The following is a 15,587-nucleotide window of genomic DNA, read 5'->3' as shown; positions in this document are numbered from 1 at the left end:
TTCTTTTGCACAGCCAGAAGGTGGAAGCAGCATCCGACACTTGCCAACTCAGCCAACAAAGGGAATATTATCTGGCCATGAAAAGGAATGAAGAGCCTGACACAGATGGCTCATGCTATAATCCTAACTAATTCAGGAGGCTGAGATCTGAGGATCATAGTTTGAAGCTAGCTGGGGCAGGATCTCCAATAAACCACCAGAAAACTAGAAGTAGAGCTGTGACCCAAGTGGTAGAGCCCCAACTCTGAGCGGAAAAAGCTAAAAGACAGCGTCCAGGCCTTGACCAAGCCCTAGGACTGGCACCAAAAACAGAAAGAAAGAAAAGAAAAAAACCAACTCAACAGGGAGCATGCGCAGAGCTCAGCAGCAACTGCTCTTGGGGGCCTTAGGGCCTTTTTGGTCCTCACCGCACCCTGTACGGTGGGCATGGGAGATGCAGCAGAGCGAGACTTGGAGGAGTGAACCCAGCACCTCCTGCCCTCCAGACATATGGGAGCAGAGTGGGGGGGGGCTGTGACCCCAGCCACCTTCCCAGTGAGTGGCGGCTTCTCTACCACTCTGTCTTCAGAGGGGGCCTGTGTGGGCTTCCCCCAACCCAGGCCAGGCCTCTGCTTCCCCATCCACAGAATGGGCTTCCTTGGTTTCACGTGGTGCTCCAAAGCACCCTGAGGCTGAGAAGAGCCTCAACAAGCCCCGGAGAGAGGAGGTCCCTGGGTCCCCCAGGAGCCCCAGCTCCCCTTCTGGCCTGGCCAATCCTTGAAGGCAGGATGTCGCTGCCAAATGTAGGTGGGGAAGAGGAAGGCGTGGGGGCCGCATCCTGGGGACCAGGAGATGGGAGCTCCAGGCGCTGCGGCGCTGCGGCCCCTGGCCGGGCGCCCAGAGCCCTTCCTGCACCTGCTGCCAGAGCCTCTGCTTCCCTTCCCCAGGGCTGCAGGCCTGGCTCTCGAGTTCTGCCCCTCCACCCACAGACCCTCCAAGCCCCTGGCAAGAGTGGGGCTGGGCTTGGGCTGGGCATGGGGCAGGGTGGCGGTCCTCAAAGTGTCCATTGGGTTTGAAGAACTCTGACCCCAGGGCATCCAAGACCCTTCTGTAGGCAAAGGTCTTCTGGGAAGCAAAGTGAGCCAGCAGAATGGTGGGGCCTGAGGATAGAAAAAGCCCCACGTCCAATCCAAAGCACCCTCTGGTTTCTCTGGAAGACAAAGCCTCCAGGTGGAAAAATCGAGGCAGCAGGGAGGAGGAGAGGGGGAGGAGGAGGGGGGAGGGGGAAGAGGAAGAGAGGGAGGAGGAGAGGGAAGAAGAGGAGGAGGAAGAGGAAGAGGGGGAGGAGAGGGAGGAGGAGGAAGAAGAAGAAGAGAAGGAAAGGAAGAGGAGGAGAGGGAGGAGGAAGAGAGGGAGGAAGAGGAGGAGGAGGAAGAGGAGGAGGAGGAAAAAGAGAGGAAGTAGGAAGGCGAGGAAGAGAGGGAAAAGGAGAAGAAAGAGAGGGAGGAGGAGGAGGAGAGGGAGGAGGAGGAGGAAGAGAGGGAAGAAGAGGAGGAGGAGAGGGAGGAGGAGGAAGAGGAGTCACAGAGTCCAGACTCAAAACGAGGCATCCCAGTCCAGGGTCGAAGAAAGCGTCCTTCACCAGGCTGTCCCCCTGTTTAAAAAGCAAAGCAAAGCCTTGGGCCCTGGGATCCAGCTAAGTAACAATGGACGTGCATCCAGGAAGCGGGGGGGGGGGGGGGTGCTGGTCAGCCATTGTTGGAGGTGCAAGGCAGCGCTCCCGTGGTCAGACATCTAAAGGGAGGAAGGGACGTCAGTGCATCTGTGTAGACCATCACAGGAAGAACATTCCAGAAATGGACTGGGCCTGGGTGGGAGGGAAGTTTCCCGCCCCCACCCCCGCCCCCTGCCCCCGACCCAGTAGCCTTTGACATATTTCAATTGTTGGATCTGAACCTATTAGCTCTTGAGAAAATAAGTTGTTGTTTTGTTTATTTGTTGTCATTGTTCCCGCATCTTCCTCCTCCCCTCCCCTCCCTCTTCCCTATTTCCAGTACTTGAGCTTGAACTCGGAGCCTCAAGCTCTCACATGACTCTTTTGCTCAAGGCTGGTGCTCTACCACTTGAACCACAGCTCCGTTTCTGGCTTTTTGGTTGTTAATTGGAGATGAGAGTCTCACAGGACTTTCCTTCCCTGGGCTGGCTTCTAACCTCAATCCTCAGATCTCGGCCTCCTGGATCCAGACTTCTGATCTCCAGTACTGGATGCTCTGTGATTGTTTTAAACCACATATTACAGCAGTGGTAGGAAATGAGTGCGGCCCCTTCAAGAATGTTTACTCTTCCTGACCTCTGCCTCCATGTAGGGACAGAACCCAGGGCCCCCTCACACAAGGCCAGCACTCTACGCTGAGCCACACTATGCCCTGAATTTGGATTGGTGCAATACTGGAGTCTGGCCCTTAAATTCACATTTAAAAAAAAGCATTTAGGCTCTGGGTGCCGGTGGCTCAGGCCTGTAACCCCAGCTACTTGTGAGGCTGAGATCTGAGGATTGCGGTTCAAAGCCAGCCTGGGCAGGAAAGTCCATGAGACGCTTAGTGCCAATAAACTATTCAGAAAAAGTTGGAAGTGGTGCCGTGGTCTAGCCTTGAGCACAGAGAGGCCAGGGACAGAGCCCAGGCCCTGAGTTCAAGCCCCAGGATGGGGGAAACACTTTGGCTTTAATCCTAGCTACGTAGGAGGCTGAGATCTGAGAACTGTGGTGCAAAGCCAGCTTAGGCAGGAAAGTCTGTGAGTCTCTTATCTTCAATTAACCACTGAAAAAGCCGCAAGTGGAGCTGTGGTTCAAGTGATAGCGTGCTCAAGCTTAGGAACAGTACCCAGGCCCAGGACTGGCATAAGCACAAAAATGCACTTAGCCAGAGGCAGGGAGTTCATGCCTGTAATCCTAGTTACTCTGGAGGCTGAGACCTGGAAGATTACAGTTCAAGGCCAGCAGAAACAGTAAGATTATCTGGAGTCCATCTCTAACCATCAATAACCAGGACTGGAGGCATAGCTCAAGTGGTAGAGCATCAGCCTAGCACACACAAGAAAACATAATGGAAAGAAAAACACTAATAACAAAATACATAAAATAAATATATATATATATAAATAGTATATAATATATATAAAATAAGAGGCACTCACTTGGTGTGAACTCTCACCCTGTACATCATACGCATCTTTTTTTTTTTCTTTTCTGGCAGTCATGGGACTTGAACTCTGGGCCTGGACAATGTCCCTGAGCTCTTCAAGGCGAGTGCTCTACCTCTTGAGCCACGGTGCCACTTCTGCTTTTCTGGTAGTTAATTGGAAATAAGAGTCTCACCGACTTTCCTGCCCCGACTGCTTAGAACTGGGATCCTCAGATCTCAGCCTCCCCAGTAACTAGGATTGCAAATGTGAGCCACGGGGCTCCACTTCACATGTTTCCCCTCAGCTTGAGTCCTGTCCCCTGCAGCCCTCTGGGGAGGCCCAGCAGGCATGGGGGTCACTTTTTCCCTTTCATTCACACACAAGGAATGGGGGGCTGGTGGCTCATGCCTATAATCCTAGCTACTCAGGAGGCTGAGATCTAAGGATCACAGTTTGTTTGAAGTCAGCCAGGGCAGAAAGTCTGTGAAACTCGTATCTCCAATTAACCAGCAAAAAGCCAGAAGTAGAGGTGTGGCTCAAGTGGTAGAGCACCAGACTTGAGTGAAAAATCTAAAGGAGAGTGTGCAGGCTCTGAGCTCAAGCACACATGCGCACACACAGCACACAGGGCCGTGGGTGTCTGTGGGCACCCGGGGGGGGGGGTCAGGGTCCTCCTCACCATGCTGGAGGGCACAGGGGAGACCCCAGCCTTGCAACTATACCATCCAAAGGGCTCAGGGACAGCAATAGAGAGGACACGGTCCCCATTTCCAGGAAGGACCTTGGCATCCTCCTTTACAAAGGACAACATTGACCCCTCCTGGGCTGTGGTGCCAGCCTGGGAGGGAATGTTCTGGATGCACAGGAAGAGGCCACAGCCGGTCCAGGAATCAAGAGACTCCAAGGAGAGCTGGGCACTCAGAGGATGGCCTGGTCCACCTGGCCGGGGCGGGGTGGGGGTCACTTCCTAAGGAAGAGGCCTGCGAAGGCCTTGGGACACACTGCTAAGCCAGGAAGCACTGAGTAGGCACGGCGGGGGCACCAGCCCTCCCGGGACCAGGGTCTAAGAGCCACCAGACAGGAAGGCAGCTGGGGGCTTCCACGAGGGGTTTTCTGGACGGAAGTAGAGATGGGGTTCTTCAAGGTGGAGAGTAAGGTCACAGCTTGGCCAGCAGCGGGCCCTGGGAAGATGGTCCACCCCAAATCCCCCCCCTGCTGCCCGCCTGTGGCCAGGCCTGGGCTGTCTGATGCCCTGGGACTTGCTGACTCACGTCCGCCCGCTGCCCTGGCCACACTCCCTGCTCACCTTATCAGGCCCTGCCCGGCTCCTGGGCAGCCGCCGGCCATGGGCAGCGCCTGGCCCTGCCCCGCCCCTCCAGCTGCTCTGCCTGGGAAAGCCTGCGTGAGCTCATGGGAGCTTAAGGCAGGGTAACCGCCTGGCAGGAGGGCCCTGTGGGGCGTGCCCGGCAGCCCTCGGCCCACGGGCACAAGGCTGGGCACAGCTATTTTAACTCCCAAAAAGGAGAATGGCAGGACTCGGATGTCACAGCAAACCCACTTCGCGTTCCCCGCTGTGGCCTGGCCCTGGGCACACATGCCAGGACACTCACACACTTGCACAAGTATATGGGTAAACAAGCAGGCACAGAATGTATGCTCAGGCTTCAAACAAGCATGCTGCTGGAGCAGGCCTGTAAATCCTAGCTACTCAGGAATCTGAGATCCAAGGTTTCTGATTGGAACCCAGCTGGGGAAGAGACGTCTGTGAGGCTCTTATTTCCAATTAACCAGCAAAAAGCCAAAAGTGAAGGTGTGGCTCAAGTGGTAGAGCACTAGCCCTGAATGAGAAAGCTAAAGGACAGCATCCAGGCCCAGAGCTCAAGACCCAGTACCAGCACAAAAATAAAAGATGAGCTGAAGCAAGCGTTCTGACGGATGACATAGAGGCCTGCGCGCTTTGGGCTGCGTGGCTGGGCTGCAGATCCTTCAGAGCGCCCGCCCACCTGCGTCTACACACTGCACAGCTGTCTGGGTGTAGAACCCCGTTTCAGACTTGTTGTTTTTAAAAATATTATTATTGTTGTTGTTGTTGTTTTGCCAGTCCTGGGCTTGAACTCAGGACCTGAGCACTGTCCCCGAGCTTCTTTTGTTCAAGGTTAGCACTCTACCACTTGAGCCACAGCACCACGTCCAGCTTTTTCTGTTTATGTGATACTGAAGAATCAGTATCAAGGCTTCACGCATGCTAGACAAGCACTCTACCACTGAGCCACCTTCCCAGCCCCTTATTGTTATGATTAAGGTGATATGCAGAGCAGTTACCATTTCATAAGTCAGGTAAGAGAACCTGTTTTATTTTCTTTATTTTTTAAATTTATTTTTATTTTTAATTGTTATTATAAAGGATGTACAGAGGAGTTACAGTTATGTAAGTGAGGTAAATAGTGTTTTGTTTTTAATCAGTCGTGGGGCTTGAACTCTGGGCCTGGGCACTGTCCCTCAGCTCTTCAGCTCAAGGCGAGCGCTCTACCACTGGAGCCACAGTGCCACTTCCGATTTTCTGGTGGTTAACTGGAGATGAGTCTCATGGACTTTCCTGCCCCAGCTGGCTTTGAACCATGATCCTCAGATCTTAGCCTCCTGAGTAGCTAGGGTTACTGGTGCCTGGCTAGAGTTCATTTCTTTCTTTGGACCCTATCACCCCTTCCTTCACTTTCTTTCATTTTGCCCCCTCCCATTGCTGCCCACAAGTTACATAGGTCATTTGCCACAGTGTATACTGAATAACACTACTGCTTTTGTTTGCTCTTCCCCTTCCCTCCCTGTCTGCATCCCTTTTCTGGACTTCTTATTGATGTGCTCAAGGAGGTCTCAGTCTGGGAGCTCCTGTCAGTGGCCGCCCACGGGGACCCTTGCTGATGGGGTAGCACAGAAGAGGAAGAGGAGCCTGAGGTGGCCAGGGAGGACTTCCTGGAGGAGGAAGTCTGCCTGATTGCATGGAATTTTCCACTGCTTATGAAAATGATAGCTTGTCCTTGTGACCGTTGAGCTTCCTTACAACATGGCGGCCAACCTCCAGTTCTTCCACCCAGAGGGTGGAAGACTTTACAGGATCTCATGGCCTGGTCCAGGACCCCTCTGCTGTATTTACTGAGCACCCACAGAGTGGACTCCAGGCAGGCTCACATAGACCCCATCTCTTAGAGAAAAGACTAATTGGCGAAGGTGTGTTCTAAAATCACCAGCCTGGTCCCAAGAGGCAGCACTGAGGCCTGGCACAGGCGGCCCCACGTCCTCTACCCCGACCCTGCCCTGGCCATTCACATCTGCTTGTGTGCCCATCACAGAGGGGGCCCCGGGTGTGGCTACAGAGACCCCACTGGTCTGGCACCCCAGGGAGGCAGAAGAACAGAGTTCCCAGGGTGTAAACAGGCCTCCCTCACATCCTGCCCGGCTCCCAAGGAAGCCCCCAGCATCCATGCACTCCAGTATGACCAACCACAAACACATTTATTCTCACAGTTCTGGAGGTTAACAGTCCAAACTCACTATGTCAGCAGCGGCGTGAGGCCCAGTGGCCCCTGTGGCCTCCCTCAATTTCTGGTGGCTCCTGAGGCCACATAAGTCCAGCCTCTGCTTTCTACTCTCCATACAGCCTTCTCTCTCCTGTGGTCAACTATCCCTCTCCTTTCTCTTCCAAGGACATTCCTGAGCCAGTGGTTCATGCCTGTAATCCCAGGACTGAGGACTGAGGTTTAAAGCCAGCCCAGGCAGGAAAGAGAGACTCTTATCTCCAATGAACCACCAGAAAACTGGAAGTGGCGCTGTGGCTCAAGTGGTAGAGTGCTCACCTTGAGCTGAAGAGCTGAGGGACAGCGCCCAGGCCCAGAGTTCAAGCCCCACAACCAACCAAAAAAGGAACATCCAATCCCATGCACCCTGTAGAGTCCAGACAAACCCCTGTAGCTGGGAATGGCGGCCCCACAGCAGCCCTGGGCCCGCCTCTTAGGTTCTGTCTTCTGTTCTTTGCTGACCCCTGCCTGCCCTTTGCCCTGTGCCCTGAAGGCTGTGCTATGGCCTGGGACTCAGCAGAGAGCTGCTCAAATTCACCTTGGCGGGGGGGGGGGGGGGGGGGGGGGGGGGGGGGGGGGGGGGGGGGGGGCTGCTGGAGACGCAGACACCAGGGGCAGTCAGCCTAGCCCCTGGGGGTTGTGAGTAATTCATTAATTCTCCAGCAGTTTAACGATTAAGAGCAGAGGGTGTGGAGGTTCCAGTTGGTAGAGTTGCCAGCCAATGAGTAAAAGCATCAGGGACTGAGTTCAAGTCCTGGTCTCAGACCTAAAAAAAAAACAACAGCAGCGGAGACAGTGAATGAAACATTACCCTGTGAGATATGGACTCCTTTGGCCACCCCTGAACCTCTGGCTCAGGTAGGGGTGTAAAACACTCCCCTTGGAGGGGGGTGTGCCTCTCTGCCCTTCTAAACCTCAGTTTCCCTATCTGCAAATGCTGGACACTCACTGGCAGCTTTAAGGATGTGAAGTATTGGTGCTGTGAGCCTGGAGCTTGTGGAAGTCCCCCTGGGGGTCTGACCTTGAAGCTTCTGCTGCGTTTGCCCCGCCCCAACTCTAATGTGAGACCTACAACCAAGTTCAAGTTTGGTTCCAACCTCCAGGAAAGAGAAAGTGGTCCCTTCTCCAGGCCTGGGGGCGGGGCCAAGAGGCTGGCCACCACGCCCCCCCCCACTGCCTTCCTCACGCAGCTGCCCAGGGCCGTGCTACCCAACAGGGCCACACCCCGGCTCCCCCCACCCTCCCCCTGCAGCTCAGGTGGCTGAGCCCAGTCCTGCCCAACCCCCAGCAGAGCCAGCCACCTCCCCGACCGGGGGTCAGTCTGTGAGCCACGATGACTCGATGACTCGTGTGGGAAAGGCCCGTGGTGAAGTCACCGGCAGCCTGGGCGCCCTTGGGGCCTGCTGAGCTGTCTCAGCCCACTCACGGCCGGGGAGTCCCCAGGAAGGGCAGCCGCGGAGGCCCTGGCTGCGGGACGGGGGCTGACCCAGAGGCTGCTAGACCTTGGCTGACCCTCAGGCCCCTGGCCACCCAGCATCTTCCCTTGCAGCCAGCCGAGAGAGGGGAGCAAAGGAGCCTCCTGGGAACGGAAGCTGGCCCCCCGCTGGCACATTATCGCTGTCTGTCAAGCTCCAGCAGATAGCACAGCACCTGAGTGGTAAAAGATCTTTTTTTTTTTTTTTGTGCTAGTTCTGAGACTTGAACTCAGGGCTTGGGCATTGTGCCTGGCATTTTTTCCCCTTCCTTCCTTCCTTCTTTTCTTTCTTTCTTTCTTGTTTGTTTGGTCATCGTGGGGCTTGAGCTCTGGGCCTGGGCGCTGTCCCTCAGCTCATGCCTAGCGCTCTACCACTTGAGCTACAGCGCCACTTCTGGTTTTCTGAGTGGTTTATTGGAGATAAGAGTCTCATGAACTTTCCTGCCCAGGCTGGCTTTGAACCGTGATCCTCAGATCTCAGCCTCTTGAGTATCTAGCATTACAGGCGTGAGCCACCAGTGCCTGGCTTTTATGAGAGTAGAAATCACAAGAGCTAACATTAGGCAAGCCTGGGAACCAATGGAGTACCAGGGACAGGAGTTCAACCTTTGACACCCCCAAGCTGCAATACCAGGAGCCCTTTGCTTCCCTTTTCTGGGCCTCAGTTTCCTCTTCTATAAAATGAGAGTTAGGCTGGGAGCTGGTGGCTTATGCCTATAATCCTAGCTAATCAATAGGCTGAGATCTGAGGATCGTGGTTCAAAGCTAGCCCAGGCAGGAAAGTCTGTGAGACTCTTATCTCCAATGAACCACCAGAAAACGGGAAGTGGTGCTGTGGCTCAAGTGGTAGAGCGCTAGTCTTGAGCTGAAGAGCTGAGGGACAGCGCCCAGGCCCAGAGTTCAGGCCCCACAAGCACAACAAAAACATAAACAGAATAGAAGTTAGGAGGGGCTACCTGGCCTGGTGGGCGAGAGGAGAAAGAAAGAGACATCAGGAGGGACTGAGGGAAAGCCCAGGGATCTGAACACCAGTGAGAGGGAGAGGCAGGGAGGAAGCCTGTGTGAAGAGGAGCAAAGAGGGGGCAGGAAGAATGGATGCAGCCCACCCTCACCTCTGCCTTCACTGGCCCACGGGCAGACCCCAATTCATGGGTGAGGTGTGGGGAAAGCATTCAGGGAGGGGGTCAGCAAGCAGAAAATAATGGGAATAAGGAAGAAAATGCCTCCCAGCCTGTAATGCTAGCTACTCACGAGGCTGAGATGGGAGATCATGGCTTCAGACCAACACTGGCAAAAAGAAGTTTGAGAGATTCCATCTCAATCAGTGGGTGGGTATAGTCACACATGCCTGTTATCCCCCTGTGGGAGAGCACAATGCTGGGCACAAGGACCCAAACCTGTCATCCCCAAGGGCACAAGCAAGAGGCTCAAAGATCAGGCCAGCTCAGGCATCAAAGGGGACTCTACCAAGGTCCCCCAACATGGGACATTGCTCAGGAGCTTGCTGCCCCCCCCGACCCCCGACCTCCCAACATCGCCCCCTCCCCGCCCCCCCCCTCGTCTAGGCTCGGACCGTGAGCAGCAGATTGTGTGTGAGGGAGCCTGGCACGGGGCAGCAGGCCACCGGCAGCACGGTGCCTGCATTCCCAGACAGGCCGGGCGCATTCCTGCCCAGTGCCACTCTGCCCCCCCACGCCCCACCCTGAGCCCCGCACACAGTGCCCATTGTCTGCCCCAGACACTTTGAGCTGCCGCCTGCCTCCGGCCTCCACACCTCCCCACATCCTCCTTTCCCAGGTGGAACCCCACAAGCCTATGCACCCCTTTCTCCTCGTCCCTAGCCCCAAAGAGCACTTATCTGGGATCCTAGCAAGGATCAGAGAAGGGAAGTAACTGATCTTGTGCCACACAGGCCAAATTCAAGTCCCACCCTTCATGCTGCACCCCCCCATGAATGACTCTTTCCCAAGCATGCCCCCCCATTCTAGGGTCTCTGGGCACCCAGGCCTAGTCTCCCCCTACATCTCCAATGTGGCTGGTCCTTGCCACCCTGCCTCAGTGGCCGCCTGCAGTCCTGCCTCATGAGCAAGCCCCCAATTTCCACACAAGGACCCAGGAAGCTGGCTGGGGCCTAGGAGCAGCCAGCCAAGGCCACCCAGCTTGGAAGCCGCTAGCGGAGCTCGGGTTCGGGTCAGCTGGTAAATCTTCGGCCCACAATCTTTCCACCTCCTACAGGGAACAGCTCAGTGCAGGCCCGGGAGGCCTCTGGACAGCAGCCAGGGGAGAAAGTGGGTCCAAAGCCAGCCTGGCAGGAAGGTGCCTCATGCCCAAGGTGGGGCAGGTCTGCCACAGCCGGCTGAGGCAGGCACGTTTGCTCATCCACCCATCACCAGGGTGTCCCGCTGAGCCAGGGTGGAGACCAGGGACCAGCTGGGGAGCAGTCAGGGCACAGCCAGTGGGGGGGGGTGAGGGGGTGGTGCTAGGGGGAGGTGGGGAAGGGGGAGGGGGAGGGGGAACGGGGAGCAGGAGGCCGACTCAAGAAAAGGCCCTGCCTACCTTCCAGTGTCCCAGCCCCTCGGGCCTCGATCACTGAGCACAGCCTTCCCAGAGAGCCCCAGCTCCTCCCTCCTGCCTCAGGACTCTGTTTAGACAAGACACCCTCTAAAAAAGTGATCTACACCCCCAACACCCAACATTCACCCCTACACCCAGCACCCCACTGCATCCAGTGCCCCCTGCGCCTTTGTCCTTAGCCCCGCCTGCTACCCCATTGTCCTGGTTAAGGGGATGAAAGGTTCCTTGGCTGTCTGAAATCCGTGAGGACGAGAAGAATCTCCAACTTGCCACACCTGTCGGTGGGGCCTCCACCCCCTCTAAGAGCCTCAGTCATTCCTGATGGAGCTTTGGGTGCTCTGGGCCCGCTGGCCCGGACTCTGCATTCCGCTGCTTGTGTGGCACCTGTGGCTCTGAGCCTCAGCAACCAGGTGGAGTGACGGCAAGCAGCAGGTGTCAGGTCCCCGAGGCTCAGGCCGCAGCTGGAGGGAGATGACAGTCGACAGACACCACCAGTGCAAAGCCAGTGTCTAAAATTGTCTAAGGAGCCAGGGGCTGATGCTCATTCCTGTAATCCCAGCTACTCAAGAGGCTGAGAGCTGAGGATCGAGGTTCAAAACCAGCCCTGGCAGGAACATCTGGAGACTCTGATCTCCAATTAACCACCAAAAGTGGTGGAAGTGGCGCTGTGGCTCAAGTGGTAGAGCGCTCACCTTGAGCTGAAGAGCTGAGGGACAGCGCCCAGGCCCAGAGTTCAAGCCCCATGACCCGCAAAACAAAACAAAACAAAACAAACGTGCCCATGGTGTTGAAGGACTCATTTCTTCTTGCTGTGAGCTCTAGGGCCACTTGCTGTAGACCAGCTCTCTTCCTCTCCCCCACCCCCCCTGCCATGCGAGGTGCAGGGGCCACCGTTTGGAGATGGACCACTTTGTTGGGAAGAGTTAAGGGGAAGGCACGCCTTGCCCATGGTCACAAAACTGGTAGGGATCAGGACTCCTCGCTCTGCGCGCACCCCCCCGCCCCCCGCAGCCGGTGCTCTGGGTCCCTGTGAGTAGACTGAGCTCCCACACCCCTGCCACAGCCTGGCCTACAGAGATGAAGCTGAGCCCTGAGGTGTCTGCTGAGCAAGCCAGGGAGGCTTCCTGGAGGAGAGAGCAGGCCTGGTGCTAGGCCAGAAGAGCCTGGCAGGGCAATCCCCACCTGAAGTCACCGTCTCCCCAGTGCTGACATCATCGGCAAGCCAGACTGCTCAGGGCAGCGCAGCTGGAGAGCCAGGCAAGCTGAGGCAGGGCCAGGTGGGTGTCTAGAAAGACTTCACCAGAAACAAAAAAAAAAAAAAGGAGAATTATACAGATAGAATTACAGCAGCCAAGAGAGGGTAAAGGTCTGGATGCCTCGAAAATCAGAGTAGGAAGCCTGGCGCTGGTGGCTCACGCTGTAATCCTAGCTACTCAGGAGGCTGAGATCTGAGGATCTCAGTTCAAAGCCAGCCCGGGCAGGAGAGACCGAGACTCCTATCTCCTATAAACCACTAGAAAATCAGAAGTGGTGCTGTAGCTCAAGTGGTAGAGCGCTTGCCTTGAGCTGAAGAGCTGAGGGACAGAGCCCAGGCCCAGAGTTCAAGCCCCAAGACCGACAAAAAAAAAAAAGAAAATCAGAGTAGGTAGCTGGGAAGGTGGCTCATTGGTACAGTGCTTGGCTTACATGCATGAGGCTCTGGGTTTGATTCCTCAACATCATATAAGCAGAAAGAGCCGGAAGTGATGCTGTGGCTCAAGTGGTAGAGAGCTACCCTTAAGCAAAAGAACTCAGCACCCAGCACCCAGACTCTGAGTTCAAGCCCCAGGACCAACAAAATAAATAATTAATTTAAAAAACAAGCTCGGTGCCAGTGGCTCATGCCTATAACCTTAGCTACTCAGAAGGCTGAGATCTGAGGATTGCAGTTCAAAGCCAGTATGGGCAGGAAAGTCTGTGAACCTCTTATCTCCAACTTACCACCAGAACTGGTGCTGTGGCTCTAGTGGTAGAGCGCTAGCCTTGAGCTGAAGAGCTGAGGGACAGCGCCCAGGACCAGCTTTCAAGCCTTATGACCAACAACAACAAAAAAAGTACAAGGCCATCCGGATGGGAAGGTATGTTATGTTACACAGAGGGAAGCTGATGTCTGGACAGTGGTAGCCCCGTTTCTAGGTGGCAGGTCCCCTCCCCTCCGCCATCTCCCAACACAGTGCTCAGCCCTCCGTGCCAGTTTCCTAGGGTGTCCAGCCTGCCAAGGACCATGTCCCCTTCACCCCCCTGAACATCAGTCTGGTAAGGGCTTGGGGTACTTCTCCCCATTTTTTTGGTGTTTTTTTTTTTTTGGTCCGTTGTGGGGCTTGAACTCTAGGCCTGGGTGCTGTCCCTGAGCTTTTCAGCTCAAGGCTAGCACTCTACCACTTGAGCTACAGCGCCACTTGGAGTTTTCTGGTGGTTTATTGGAGATAAGAGTCTCACAGACTTTCCTGCCCGAGCTGGCTTTGAACTGTGATCCTCAGATCTCAGCCTCCTCGGTAGCTAGGATTACAGGTGTGAACCACCATCGCCTGGCACCGTGAGACTCTTATCTCCAATAAACCACCAGAAAGCTGGAAGTGGTGGTGTGGCTCAAGTGGTAGAGTGCTAGCATTGAGCTGAAGAGATCAGGGACAGCACCCAAGCCCAGAGTTCAAGCCCCACAATGGACAAAAAAATAAAAAAAGAGTCTCACAGACTTTCCCACCCAGGCAGGCTTTGACTCTCGATCCTCAGATCTCAGCCTCCTGAGTAGCTAGGATTACAGGTGTGAGCCATCGGCGCCCAGCTCCCAATTTTCTTCTCTCAAAATCTTGTCTCCTTCAGTCACTACTGAATTTGCAAGTACGATGCAAGCCAGCTTTGAAACACAGCCATGATAGCTGGGTGCCTATGGCTCATGCCTGTAATCCTAACTATTCAGGGGGCTGAGATCTGAGGATCACAGTTCAAAGCCAGTCTGGACAGAAAGGTCCACAATATTGGGTCTCCAATTAACCAGCAAGTTCGCCAGACTGGAAGTGTGGCCCGAGTACTAGAGTGCCAGCTATGAGCAAGAAAAGCTTAGCAAGAGTTATAGGCCCTGAGTTCAAGCCCCAGTGCCAACAATAAACAAGTAAATAAAGGAGAGAAACACAATCATTATGCGTTATTAAAGTATTTGTACTTACACTTATATAAACGCTCACCACTCATCGCCCCGTAGCTATTTCCCCACACGTTACTATGATCTGCGCTTTGCACGTGGTCTGTGTCAGCTGCCTCTGGACCAGACAGCGCTGTGGAAGACCGAGTGAGCTAGCTGTCCCCAGCTTCTCAACGCCCAGCAGACGGTACTGTGGAAGGCTGAGCGAGTGAGCTGTCCCCAGGGCCAGCCAGGGCACTTCCACCTTTGGAGTAAACTGACCATCCTGGGCCGATTTCTATCATGAGAACTGTCAATGGACAAAGCCAGCTGGGATTTTACTTCCCGCCTCCAACCTGTGGTTGAGAATTAACCAGCACTGCTCCAAGCAAATCCAATTCACACAGCAGGCTGTGCGCCCAGATCCTCTCCAAAACCTATCTTCCATCCACCTTGAGATCCTCCACCTCCGGGCTATGGTATCTCCTGGCTGTCCTGGGTGTTTATTCTCCCCAGCCCTCATCCTTCCTGCCCACCCTGAGTGTTCTCTCTAAGACACCCTGGGGATGGCATGGCATGGCTGAAGCAGGCCCCAACTGCTCTTGGCCTCGTACTCGCTGGCCGTGCCTGCCCACAGAGCTTTCCTCTCTGCGCTCCCATGCGGGCTGTGTCTTCATGTGCCACAGGACTCCACATTCACTGGGCTTCTCCATGTCATCCTCAGCCCAGCACCCAGTGCAGGGCCAGCACATAGTAGGTGTTCAACAAACACATCCTCAAGAAGGCACAGAACGGCTCAAAAGAACTGTGGACACCTGTGCCCAGGAGGGCAGGGGCAAGGTCAGAACCTGTCCCTCTTCTGCTCACCCCACTTACCAGCTAGCCTCGAGCCAGGATTCCAATGGCTCCCCTCCCCTCCTTCTGTCCCCTTTCCACAGCACCCCCATTATTACCCCCAGGACTTGTGGGGAGCAAGCAAGAGGAATTCCTGGCCCGGAGTCAGAGGAGGTGCCCCGGCAGGCCGGCGGGATGCGGTGTGCACACGCCAGGGGCTGCCTGGAATTCCAGCTCCCACGGCCCGCTGGGCGCCTGCCAGGTGGGGCCGGGAGAGTGGGAACAGCCTCCTCACCGAGGCCAGGAGGGCACCCGGGAGCCTGGCGGGAGAGGCAGGACCACAGGGCAGGCTGAGAGTGGACAGATGGAAAGATGGGGCCTCCCGGGACCTAAGGTATTGGGGGACTAAGGGGGGCGGGGAGAAGAGGTGATCCGAGACCAAACTCCAGAGAAGAATCGGGTAGCTGAGGGCTGATTGGCACGTGAGCCCTGGGTGGGCCCCTGGGGCCCCTGGCTGGCCCTGCCCTCGGGGACAGGAGCCCCACCTGGACCCCACCTGGCTAGGGTGCACTCTGACCCCAGTTGACAACAGGAAGAGCCACAGGGGAGGAAAGGGGGCACCAGGCTCTCAGCCTGACCTCTGGGGTCCCCCAACTCACCCCAGCTCTGTCCCTCCCCTTCCTGGGTCAGGGCCAGGTGTGATCGGTTCAGGCAAGGTACCCTGCCCAGCTGTCACCAGCGCCAGCTGCCGCCAGCACCCACGCCGGCACACCTGGCCTCCCCCGCCCCTGCGACCCTTGCGGGCGCCTCC

Source organism: Dipodomys ordii, unplaced genomic scaffold (genome assembly GCF_000151885.1).
Source record: "Dipodomys ordii isolate 6190 unplaced genomic scaffold, Dord_2.0 Scaffold79, whole genome shotgun sequence".
Classification (NCBI taxonomy): domain Eukaryota; kingdom Metazoa; phylum Chordata; class Mammalia; order Rodentia; family Heteromyidae; genus Dipodomys; species Dipodomys ordii.
Note: the sequence above shows the minus strand (reverse complement) of the source record.